The sequence below is a fragment of the Sapajus apella genome, unplaced genomic scaffold (genome assembly GCF_009761245.1).
Source record: "Sapajus apella isolate SASKATOON/1434 unplaced genomic scaffold, GSC_monkey_1.0 scaffold65, whole genome shotgun sequence".
NCBI lineage: Eukaryota > Metazoa > Chordata > Mammalia > Primates > Cebidae > Sapajus > Sapajus apella.
Window position 1 is genome coordinate 8,822,372 of NW_022437005.1, and position 13,244 is coordinate 8,835,615.

Genomic DNA, 13,244 nt, shown 5'->3' on the forward strand with positions numbered 1-13,244 from the left:
AAAAAACTGTTAGAAGAAAGAAACAAATTCAATAAAGTTGCAGGATACAAAATCAACATACAAAAACCAGTTGCAGTGCTCTACACTAATAATGAAGTGTTGTATTCCAGAAAAGAATTTAAGAAATAATCTCACATACAATAGCATCAATAAGAAACAAAATATTTAGGAATAAATTTACCCAAAGAAGTTAAACAATCTGTCTAATAAAAATTAGATAATGTTTCACCGTGTTGACCAGGATGATCTCTTCATCTATTTTTATTTGATTTTTTTGCATATGGTATAAGAGAATAATCCAAGTTTATTTTCTTGCATGTGGGTTTCCAGTTTTCCCAACACCACTTGTCAGACTCTATCTTTTCTCTGTTGTGTATTCTTGACACTTTGATTATAGTTAGTTTACCTTATATGTGTAGATTTGTTTCTGGACTCTCTGTTCTGTTCCATTGGTCTAGATGTCTGTTTTTATGCCAGTATTAAATGTTTTTATTATTATAGCTTTGTAATATAATTTGAAATCAGAAAATGTGATGCCTCCAGCTTTTTCTTGATCAAGATTGCTCAAGCTATGCAGGGTCTTTTGTTGCTCCATACAAATTACAAGACTTTTTGCCCCATTTATCTGAAAGTGCCATTGGAATTTTGATAGGGATTGCACTGAATTTGTAGATCACATTAGGCAGTATGGACATTTTAATAATACTAATTTTTTCAATCCATGAACATAGAATATCTTTCCATCAATTTGTGTGTTCTAAAATTTTCTTTATTGACATTATATAATTTTTTAATGCTGAAATGAGTTAAGACTTTGGGGGACTATTGGGAAGACATGATTGGCTTTGAAATGTGAGGACATGAGATTTGGGTGGGGACACAGCCAAACCATATCAAAGATGTACATAAAACAGTCTGTGTTGTCTTTATAAAATTGGTTACAGATAACTATAAAAATGAACAAAGTCATATGTATAAAACATGAATGTATCTCAAAAATATTATGTAAAAAAATGAGACAGAGAAAATATATACACTAGATTCTACTTATATGAAAGTGAAACACAGTCAAAGCTCATCTGTGGTGCTAGAGGTCTGAATATAGCTACCTCAAAGATTGACTGGTTAAGGAACCCATGGAAGCTTTCTGTATGTTTTTTGACATGGCTGCAGATTATATGAGTATAAACATAAGTAAAAATTCATTATGCATTTTACTCTATGTCAAGTACACCTCAATTTATTTAATAGATCCTTTATATCTTTTATTATGTTTATCTACTTGATTTGCTAAGCAGAAAGATGTGTTAAGATTTTCATCATTGAAAATCACATTATTTGAGAATTAAAGGTCTGTTTCTTTCCATTTCTACTTGAGATATCTGCAGCTTTTACTTCTATATTCTGATGCAAGGTTACTTGGTGCATAGAAATTCCTTATAGTTTCCTCTTCACTGTAAATGACTATCAGCATAATGATGATAAAGCAGCCTTTTCTGTCCAATTTAAATTTTTTTTAATTTGCTTGACATTCATTTCTTGGCCTCAGCTTCCTTTTTACTTCTAATTTACATGGTATATCTTTTCCCTTCTTTAAGAAGACTTTGGGGTAAATGGTGCATAAAACTTAACCATGGTAATAGTTTTAAGTGTACGGTTTACTGGTGTTAAGTACATTCACATCCATCACCACCACGGATCTCCAGAACTCTTTTCATCTTGCAAAACTGAAACTCTACACCTCACTCCTTCCTCCATCTATCCCCTGACAAACCACCATTCTACTTTCTGTCTGTATGAATTTGACTATTCCTATATAAGATACCTTATATAACTTAGATCTTACATAATATCATCTATATTATAAGTAGTATCTTACAGATTCCACTTATGTGAAATCATGTAGTATTTGTCCTTTTGTGACTGGCTTATTTCACATATCATAATGTTCTCAAGGTTCTTTCACTTGCATCATGTGTCAGAATTTCCTTCCTTTAAAAGGCTGAGTAATATTCCATTACTTGTATATGCCACATTTTGATGATTTACTCATCTGTCAATGAAAACTGGGGTTGCTTCCACTTCTTGACTATTGAATAATACTGCTAAGAACATAGGCGTATTAACATCTTTTAAAGTCTCTTCTTTCAATTCTTTTGGGTATATACCTAGAAATAGAAATTCTGGATCACATGGTAATTCTAGTTTTAATTTGTTAAGAAACTGCCACACTGTTTTCCACAAGGGTTATACCATTTTACATTCCCACCAACAATGCACAAGAATTCCAAATTCTCTACACCCTTGCAAATATTTGTTATTTTCCTTTTCTTTTCTTTTTTTTATCTTTTCCATTCTTATGAGTGTGAGGTGGCATCTCATCATACTTTTGATCTGCATTTCCCTAGTAATTAGCAATGTTGAACATCTTTTTGTAGGCTTATTAGACATTTGTTTATCTTCTCTAGAGAAATGTCCTTTCAAGTTTATTGTCCCTTTTGAATCAGATTGATTTTATTGTTGAGTTTTAGGTGTTCTTCATATTATAAATATTCCCCACATATTTGATGTGTACTTATAGATATTTTCTCCCATTCCATGGGTTGACTTTTTGCATCCTTGGATGCATGGAAGTTTTAAATTTTGATGTAGTACTGTTATTTATTTTTTTTTCTTTTGTTTCCAAAAGAAAGCATTGTCAAATTCAATGTTTGAAGATTTTCTCATGTTTTCTTCTGAATTTTATAGTTTTAGATGATACCTTTATGTCTTTGATCTCTTATCTTTCCTCTTGAAATCTTTTCTAACCATTTTTTCAAGTGTGTTGGGGTTTGGTTTGGCTTTATTTTGAGAGTTATTGTTTGTTTCAGTGAATTTATTTTTTAAATTTACTAGGATGAAAGGCATGTTAACTTCTATGAATATTATCATTTTACCTTTTTATGTTTTTTTTGCTTCTCTGGTCATTCTGCCTTTTTTCAGCTGTTGCATGCTGCAGGCATGTCATAAGTCATAAGAAATGAACAATGTGAACATTATGATTCTGCTTATGTGTATTTAAGAAAGCTTTCTATTGCCTTTGTATTGAATAATAGCTTTACTAGATTTCTTTGAGTACTTTTTTTTTTCCGTCAAAGCCTAACATATTACTTCAATGTCTTCTAGTGTAAACATTTTTTAGAGATTAAGGAGGCCAGTCTGGAAGCTTTAGCCTTTATAGGCAATCTTTTCCTATTTCTAGGATTGTTACATCCTTTTTATATTTCTCAAACTAAAGTAGCTTTATTTTTTATTTTATTTTATTTTATTTTATTTATTTTATTTTTGCCCTGTCACCAGGCTGGAGTGCAGTGGTGTGATCTTGGTTCACTGCAGTTTGACACCTGGGCTCAAGTAATCCTTCCACCTCAGCCTCTCAAGCAGCTGAGACTACAAGTGCATGCCACCAAGCCTGGCAATTTTTTTTTTTTTTTTTTGGTAGAGATGAGGTTTCACTACATTGCCCAGGCTGGTCTCAAACTCCTGTACTAAAGTGATCTTCCCACCTTGCCCTCCCAAAATATTAGGATTATAGGTATGAGCCACTGCGTCTGGTCTAAAGTAACTTTTCAACCTATTTCTTGGTGTTACTCTTTTAAAAAATGAATTGCTTATCAATACATTTCTAATAATAATTATAGTATAAGTAATTATTTGTTGAGCAGGCATATTGATAGGAAATAAAGATAAAATTGACCAAAAAAAGACACTTTCTACTTTAATGGCGTTCACAGCCAAGTGAAGAGAAAATATATTCATTAAACTATTACACAAATAAATGTCATATGAGAACTTAGAGCTTTAATAAGAGGATGAAATCACCCTGGAAAATCAGAGAAGAAGGAGTGGGAATCAACTCACTGATGTGTGATGATGGAGGCAGCTGAGGGCTTTATGCTGCAGCAACTTCTTAAGTAAAGGTTTCCAGGCAGGAGAGAACTTTACAGGGAATTAAAAAGTTTGCCAGAACAAGTTGGTCTGGAGACATAGGCAGCTCAGGGTTTTATTGGTCATGTTAAGAAAATCTGAGTTCTAGTCATATTAACAATGAAAAACTTCTGACGCATTCTAATCCTGTTAACAAATTATCGGATTTATCTTCTGAAAGGAACACTCTGGCACTCCTGTGAAACAGAAATTGGAAATGCTGTGAGTAAATGTAGGTTCCCTGTTAGTATAATGGCACCGTACAGTAGCCCACAAAGAGAGAGAGAGATAGCAAAGACAGATGGCTGTGGCAGTGGAGGGTGGGGAGTGATTTGAAACATAATTAGGAAATGAAATTAAGAGACATCGGTGTTGAAATGACAGAGGAAAACAGAGTTCTCAAAGGCGGTACCATTTAAAGATAGAACGCTGGAAGATGACCAGTTTTGGGGGATAGGAAACTATGTATTTGGTTTTGGACACATTGAGTTTCATGCATTTATTTATCACGTCATTCCTCAAGAATGTACTGATTGTGCTCTGTGTCCCAGGCATTGTTGCAGGCTCTGGGGATTCAGTGATACTTAATTTGATGCAGGAGTTTGAAGTATTTTCACAACATCCCAGAGGAGCTATCCGATAGGTCTTTGGAGATATTTGGTCTGAAGCTCAGAATGTAGGTGTGGATTCTGAGTTGTAACTATACACGTATGTGTCATTTGCCTGTGGGTGAAAATTGATGCTGGGGGCAAAGATGAGATGATATGATTCTTAGATTCTAAGGTGAGATCATTAAGTAAGATGGAAAAAGAAGGAATCCCTGGAATTACACCTCGGGAATCTCAAGTTTGAATGGATGGGGTAAGAATAATTCAAGTTAGGAGGCAGAAAGAGCCAGCAGAAAAGTAGGAGGAAAACAGGAAAGGACTGTGACCCAGAGTAAAGGTCCATAGAGGTCAGCAGGATCGGTTGTGGCCAAGAGCTCAGGTCCGAGAAGGCCTGAATAATAACCCTTGTGATGGGGAGGTTACTGCTGACCCCCAGGGGCTATTTCACTGAAACAATGGGATCAGAGGACATTTGGAGACTGTGGGGTGTGACTGGGAGATAAGCTAGTTGGAATAGCAAGTATGGAGGCCTCTTCCCAGAGAGGAAGGGGTGGCATGGCCTCTGGAGCCAGACAATCTGAGTTTAAATCCTGATGGCGCCATATCTTAGCTGGGACACCTTGGGCAGATCACCCTCAGAGACTCAATTGTCTCGTGAGTAATAACATGACAACCTAGGACCTGCTGAGAGAGTGATGGTGAGGATTGTGTAAGACAACAGGTTTAACATGCTTAAAGCAATGTCTAGCTTGCAAAGCTTGATGAATGTTAGCCGCTAGTACTAGTTATGTGTGGGATCAGAGAAGGCTTATAAGTCTTTCTCTTCCTTCCTTCTCCTTCTCCATCCTCTTCTCCTTTTCCTTCTTCTTCCTCCCCATCTCCTGTTTCTTTCTTTCTTCATCTTTGTGTTCTTTCCCTATTTGTTCTCCTCCTCTTCTTCTCTCCCTTCATCCCTCCTATCCCCTTCACTGTCCCCCTTCTTTCCCCCCTCCTCTTTCTCCTCATCCCTGAGCATTAGTTTCTACATGTTTTATATTTTAGTAATGCTAGGAAATCTGACCCATCTTTTACCAGAATAGGTTATTTGGGAAGTGCTAATGATTTTGCAAACACTCACACATTTAAGTAGATTTTTTTTAACAGAGAGGCCATAAACCACATAGAAAAGATATAAGCAACAATTAAATGGAGCTTGAAATCTGATAAGAGCATACATGCACTTTAAAAATAACTTTGATACTAAAATGATTATTTCGAAAGCAATATTTTTTCTTCTGAAAAACACTGGTCTTCTATACAGATAAATAAAAAACTGAGCTGTCACTCATAGTAAATTAAGAGCTGTGGGCTAAAGGGTCTCTTCTTGTAGCCAGTTTGGAAATTTTCACATAATAAAAACAGTATGTAAATATTATATATATACATACATCTATATATGTATAGATGTATGTATTTCTGCTGTTACTTTATTCATTTAACAAATGTTTCCTAAGCTGGCATCTTGTAGAGATTTTGTGGTAATAGGAAGAGTAGGTGTCAGACAAGAGCATTCCTTGGATGATGCTGGGAAGAAAAGTGCATGGGCAGAGGGCTGAGAGCCATGCATAGTCGGGCACCTCGCATAAAGCTCCTGCTGTACGGCAGCTGCGGAGGGGGCTCCTTCCTCCAGAAAGAGCCCAGGGAGGCTGTGCAGATAATGGTCTCTGATCCAGGACTTAGAGGATAAGTCCTCCAGTGGGGAAGAGACAATGAAAACCCTGGGCATCTGGAATTTGGGGAATACACATGGATTCGTGCAGCCAGCAAGTACAGTTTCTGAAGGAGCAGGGGCTACTGTCAATCACAATTCATTCTGACTCCCATTCCTCTCTGAGCAGGTTATATGCTTTGTAACCAATCTTTTGTATTCCCTGAGAGTTTCATCTCTATTTTCACTACCATGAGTTTTTAAATATAATATTAGCATAAGTTTAATAACCGTATTTTGGCTACAGGCCAAAACAAGGCTTATACCTGTAAACAGTTTTATAAAATAAGAGGAATCTTCCTGGATTCTTTAAAGAACTAAGTCTGTGTCTTCTTGTTTTCTTTTTCTTTTCTTTTCTTTCTCTTTCTTTTTTTTTTTTTTTTGAGACAGAGTCTCACTCTGTCATCCAGTCTGGAGCACAGCGGGGCAATCGCGGCTCATAGCAGTTTTGACCTCCCAGGCTCAGTAGATCCTCCCATCTCAGCTCCTTGGGCAGCTGGGATTATAGGCAAGCATCAATGTGTCCGGGTATTTTTTTTTTATTTTTGTAGAGACAGGGTCTCATCATATTGCCCAGGCTCTCAAACTTGTGGGCTAAGGTGATCCTCCTTCCTTGGCCTCCCAAAGCGTTGGGATTACAGAGGACAGCCACTGCGCCTGGCCCTACCGCTGTCTTAATCTCGTTTCAGGAATGCGATTACTGCCTAAAGCAGATGTCAAAACTCTTCAGCACACGCAACAGTTGTGGAAAAGTTTTAGAGGAGAGAGTTACCAAGCTTGAAAAACAATAGCAGGTTACACAAACTTTTGAAGAAATTAGCCTTTTATTTTTTCAAGGAGGGGAGTAGCCAAGAAACTGAAAAAAATGTGAGAGCTATATTGCCCACTCCACTGCAATTTCCAAATTCCCTTCTGGGTGTAAGCCCTCTCAGAGGATAATTGGAAAGACCATATAGTCGGTGCACGTAGAGAACTCTGATTTGGTTTGCATTGCATCAGGAATGAAAGAAAGACATTACTGGCAAGTGTGCAGGGTTTTCTGGGGAGAAGCTGAGTTGAAGTGACTTTGCATGCTTTATGTTGCCTGATTAATGTCAAGTGAGGGGGCCACTGAGTGAAAGTTCATAGCAATGCCATTTTCTGTAATTGAAAATGCTATGCAAAAAATAAAATATGTCAACAGTTCCTGCTGCCTGCCTCATATCCTGGAGAGTTGTGTACATTTTAAGTTATCCCTCCGACTTAAAAGAATTATAACCACAGAGACTATGAGAGGAGCAGCTGGTTTGCAAAGCTGCTTGGGGTAAACCTGTCAGAGCTCATGAGTAAACACAATCTGAAAACAGAGGCTGCGCGTGGGGAAATCAGTTGCTTTTTCAATAAAATAAAAGGAAGAGTTTTGCTCAGGGCAATGTGACGGTGACGTGCAACTGTTCTGCATTAACTACAACTTTTTCTTGCTTTCTCATTGCCCAGTTCCCCTTTATTCTACAGCAAGCAATTGAGGTTGTGTATTGCACACTGGGAATATCTTAAACTGGAAGTAATTAAAATATATATTTCATTTACAGTGGGCTTTATGTGAGGAGAAGTAAAGATTGCCACAGCTTCCTGAGTATATGAGTTAACGATGTGTTCTGCATTTTCTTAATTTTCTACCTTTTAACTGCCTCTGTTCCTTATTTGGGGGCAGGGAATTTTGAGAGGCATGGAATACAGACTTGCCTGAGCAGAAATGTACAGCCCTTGAGCATGTGCGGGGATGGCGTGAAGAAGGTTGCGTTCATCATGTGGTTTCTTGACACTATTTTTCTTCCGATTCTCCCTTCGGTGTCAGAGCGAGCATGTTATCAAGAATGTTTCAAACCAGAAATTGGTTTAAGACCCTTGTGCTATCCTACTAGGTTGTGTTTTTAGAATATAATGAACAAATGGATCTTCAAAATGAAGTTCCAAAAACCACTATTGAAGAAAGAATACAGACTCACTAAGGGAAAAAACCCCACGAAAAAGTATTATGTGTGTATGCGCGCGTGTGTATATGTTGCAAGCAAATTCAATATATATCTATAGTGGAATGAAGTCGTTGGTAAAGTAAAGACAAATGCCAGTTCTTCAGACTTAATTAGGACATCATTTTGATGGAGGCTAAGCTAGCATAAACAAAGCCAGAAACTGGGTGCAAAGGCTAAATTGATTATAAATCTTGGAGCTTGTTTGTGCGACTGTGTTGTGTGACTGAAGCTTAAAAAGGGAAAAGTGTCTTACACAGAGTTATGAGTGTGCTTTTGGTCATGGTTAGCTATTAAGGGAAGAAATATGAAAGTCATTCTCAAAATGTTTGGTGATAGAAACTCTGTGGGGGTAAATCCATGAGGTCAGGATGCATTCTTACTCACACTCTTGTGTGAGTTTTCACATTGCAAAGAAATATTATTTCTAGAAAGAGTTCAAATTTGGCTCAAAGTGATAACTAAAGGCAATGAATCGAGAAATAAAAGTGTGAAAGGCATGAAACATTTTATCCAAGATAATCCCCATAAAAAGTCAATGACAGAATGAAAAAGTATCTTCCTCAGTAGCAATCCACAGCCTCTGGCTTAGAGCCGGGACATGCGGGAGGAATACAGACATGCTCTCCCGAATTGCTCAGCATCCTTGTACTAGACAGTAGATTTCTCTGAAGTTCATCCCAACATTATAATAATCCAAAATCATGTGAATATGGTGATCCATCTCATTGAATGTAATCTGAATTTATTATGCTGGCCAGAAAACTAGAAAAAAAATTCTGATGGTTGGGGAAAGAAGAGGAACAAATAGCAAGAGGCAGGAATTGAATTCTACCTTCAGGTTAGAAACGTTCCAGAAACAGATCCTTCAATGAGCAGTTTATCAAGAGGTGATCCAAGAAGTGGTGTGAGGGAGTAGAGAGGAAAGACAAGGCAGGAGAAGAGGTCCATAGAGAATTCTTTTGTGAGCAACTGGGGCTTGATCTTTCTGGACACCTTGGGAAATGGTGTAGAAAGCATTTCAGAGTGGCTCCCATCCAAGGGACAAGGAAGCTAGAGTGCTTCTACCTAACCTAACGTCCTGTTACTGCTCAAGGTCGGCTCCGAGGGCATCCATGTCTGGAAGCCTCTAGGCTTCAGGCTTGCCCAGGAAAGCAAATTCTCCTCCTCTAGCCAGAGAAAGGCTGCAGGCAGGCAGTCACAGGGACTTGCAGTAAAGCCACGGGTGTGTACAGAATCAGTGATCAAAGCCATGTAGTTGGGATGAAGTGTATCCCCTGTTAGGACTCCACTGTTGTTGGTACACAATTTTTCCAAAGAAGACATAAGTCAGAAGGAACAAATGTCATCTCCCCCAGGCCTCCCACCTGCTGGCTCCACTGCTAACAGAATGTTTGTGTGGGACAATATTGTTACTCCTCTTAATTGGTGAGAGCATCCCTCCCATCATAAGTGAAATAACCTTGGCTAGCTGTGGTCTGTCGGCTTGGGTTGAGGATAGTGGCAGTGAGGCAAAGATGCAGTCTGAATGTTCATGTAAATCTATCATGACTTCTTCATCCCAGGAACAGAATAATGTACCACAAACATGACTCCTTCATCTTGTAGTTGCGCATTATTTATTGTTTTTGAGAGGTGCCAAACAACAGCATAGAATATATGTGTAAAAATGTTAACGTATCTAGTAAAATAGGTTCAAAAATAACATCCTGTGTGAGGCATTCCTTACCAATCGTGAATCGAAGATCAGCTTTGTTCTTAGACAACTCATTTTTATTATTTCTATAACAGCAAACAATTCTTTACCATATACTTTGCCCATGCTTCCTTGATAGAAAAAAAAAGAGAAGAAAAATCATGGTTGGTCAGTGGATAACAGCAAATTAGAGGGTCCTTTGCAATCCTGGTTGGCTCTGTCCTCTGCACTCTCTTTCCTGTCCCTAAACGTTTGTGAACTTCTTGTCACCAACAGACAAATGAGATCCAAGCATATGCCAGTGTCACTCTGAATGAAAAATATAAGTGTGATCCTTAAGGAAAATGGCTCTGCATATTATTACAGATTCTTAGATTTGGAAAATAACTCTGTGTCTGGAAAAAATTGAGAGAATCTGACTTTCAGGTTAAATGCTATATCCCTGTCAACTCCAAACACATTAGTGCTTCTAAAGTATGAACAAATGATTTTGAGAATCCCTTAGTGAAAACTAAGTGTGAGTTCCTAATCCAACAAGGTTGACTTACATGGTATGAACACAGTGAGAAGTAATAATCATGCACTCGGTAGTCTATCTTGTCAACAGATTGCTTCCAATCCAGAGCTCTCCTTAAACCTCTCCTTATTTTCACCTAAGCAGTAGGGCATGGGAAGCAGAATTGGCAGGAGGGGGTGTTCCTGAGAAGCCAGGGGTTTGCCTTCTTCACAGGTGCTTTTGCTCACTTAATCCTGCCAGCCTTACCTGGATGGTGCTACCACTCTTCTTGGTGTGGAGCCAAGGACTGAACCATCATTACTGTCAATAAACATTTCCTGTGATTCTTATTCATTTTGAAGTATTTGAAAAATCCCAATCCCTGACTGCCAGGAAAAACAGAGTGAACTGACATGTAACTAGCCCTATCTGGCACCTGCCACTTTCCTTATAATGTGGCAAACAGCTCTACACCCACATTTCGGTGTCAGCTTCTTCATCTTTAGGAATGATCTGAGGCTGGAGGAGGGTTGGCCCCAGGTATCACTCATTGAAGAGATTTGAACCAAGGCTCATCTCATTCTAATACCCACATTTATCCAGTGCATTCTGTAGGACAAGATATTTTCCTTACATGTTTTGCTCTTAACTGTTTAAAAATTTCTTTTGGTAAAGTATTCCTGTATTCTAGTAACAAACTATAGTATTATGTATTTTTGTTCCTATTTCAAAAATAAGAAGCTGGAGGTTGGGAAATAAGTGAGGTGTAAATGCATGAAACATAGCATCACTGAATTCCAAATTCTAGATTATAGGGAAAAAAGGCCTGTTCACACCACTTTCCCAACTTTACACCCAAATGCCAGTGAGTGAGGCAGTCAGGTTCTCTGCCATACAGAGTGAGATTCTGGGGGATTCCCTGTCTTACACATACATTGTGCTAGATTTGAGGTGGCTACAGAGTCTTTGCTCCTCCATTCATCGAAGGGTGGAGTCTGACTCCTCACCCTTCCTTGAACCTGGACTTGATTAATAGAAAACAATGGGCTTGGTGCTTTGCAACCTCTGCAGCTGGTCCTGAGAGGTCTTGCAGCCTCCTACGGGGTGCTGGCAACTCAGTGTTGGAAAGTTCATTCTGGGACAAGTCAGCAACAGTGAACAAAGGTAAACAACCCTCAGATCACCACGCTGTGAGAAGCCCCAGTGTAGGAAGGGTATCAGACATGCGAGTGAAGAAATTACCCTGGAAGTTGGTCCTCCAGCCCCAGTCACCTTGATGGATCAGAAAGAAACTGCCCAACACAGAAAACCCATAAGAAAAATAAAAGGTTATCGGAAGTCACTAACTTCTGAGGTGGTTTGTTACAGGGTGGGAAATTGCTAGAACACATAATCTGTGTGTTCAACAACAATTTTGAGTGAAACCAAACCTAGGGACTCCTGTGTGAATAGATGTTCTCCCCTCCAGCCACTACCACCCCTCCCACCTGTAGCTCAGCACACTGGCATCCTTACTTAACATGAAGTGATCCAGCCATGGCTGAATGGTTGGGGAACTGGTGAGAAAATAAATCCATCATACACCTCCATTAGTATCTGTGCCCTCCCACCTGTAAACCCAGGACTTTGAGGGGGTCCAATCCACCAGATGCTATGGCAGCATCACAGAAAAGCATCAAATAAATGGCTTAAATAAATAATCCAACACTCAAGGAAATACTCTTAACAGCTGCAGAGGTAAGATCTCCTGGTCTCTCTTCCACATGTCAAAAACACCAAAAGCTACAGAAAGAAAACCTTAAAACTCATGTTTTGCTAATATTCAGTCTTCTCCCCACAGGCAAATCAGATAGGAAGCTGACCCCTGTGTCCTGACACCATGAATTCTGTAAACTTGCTGAAGGACTGATGGAGACTGATGCCATCTTTCTAAAAATGACCTGTTGTGGTCCTCAGCAGTGGGCAATAAAGAGGAGAGCATTTACTGCATTAATACATGAGCCAAGGACTGATTTTGATTATACTCTGCTCAAAAGCTTTCCATGTCAATGAGGACATACCATGGCTATAAGACTGAGGAATGTTATTTGATTTAATTCCTGATATTATTTGTGATTCAGCAATGAGGCTGGTCACACTGTATATAGATTTCAGATTATTTGGCTTTCCACATTCAACAGCACTAGGCTAGTCTGCACCCACATTCTGGCTTTTTATTAGGTTCTATCTCCTTCTGGGGTAGGATATATACAAAATCCATTTTGTCTCTTCTGCTATTTTGGAGCCTGCTCTGAAAATGTTTTTCATGGTTTTGCATGACACTTGGAATCAAAATTTACATCTTAAAAAAAGCAGTTGTGGAAAATATTGCAAGATGTGCATTTGGTGGAGAGGGAGTGCTTTTCAGCTTGAAGCTATTTTGGATTCTGATGATCTGATGATCTTTCTGTTGTCTGAGCTTTGAGCAGACACACGCTGTAGAGGTGCTCATGCGTCACTAGGGAGCTGGTTTCTGATGCAGCTGGGACTTATAGACATTAGATGAGTCATCTTTTCCTTCTGATGCTGTCATCAATTTAGTAAATTGTATACATGCAGAATCTAGAGGAGGAGAGCAAAAAGATCAAAAGGTCCCACTGTGTTACCTCTCCACATTGTCTTTTTTTGAGGTATGTTTGGGCCAGACCAAATGATCAGCTGCAGAATACCAAACAGAATT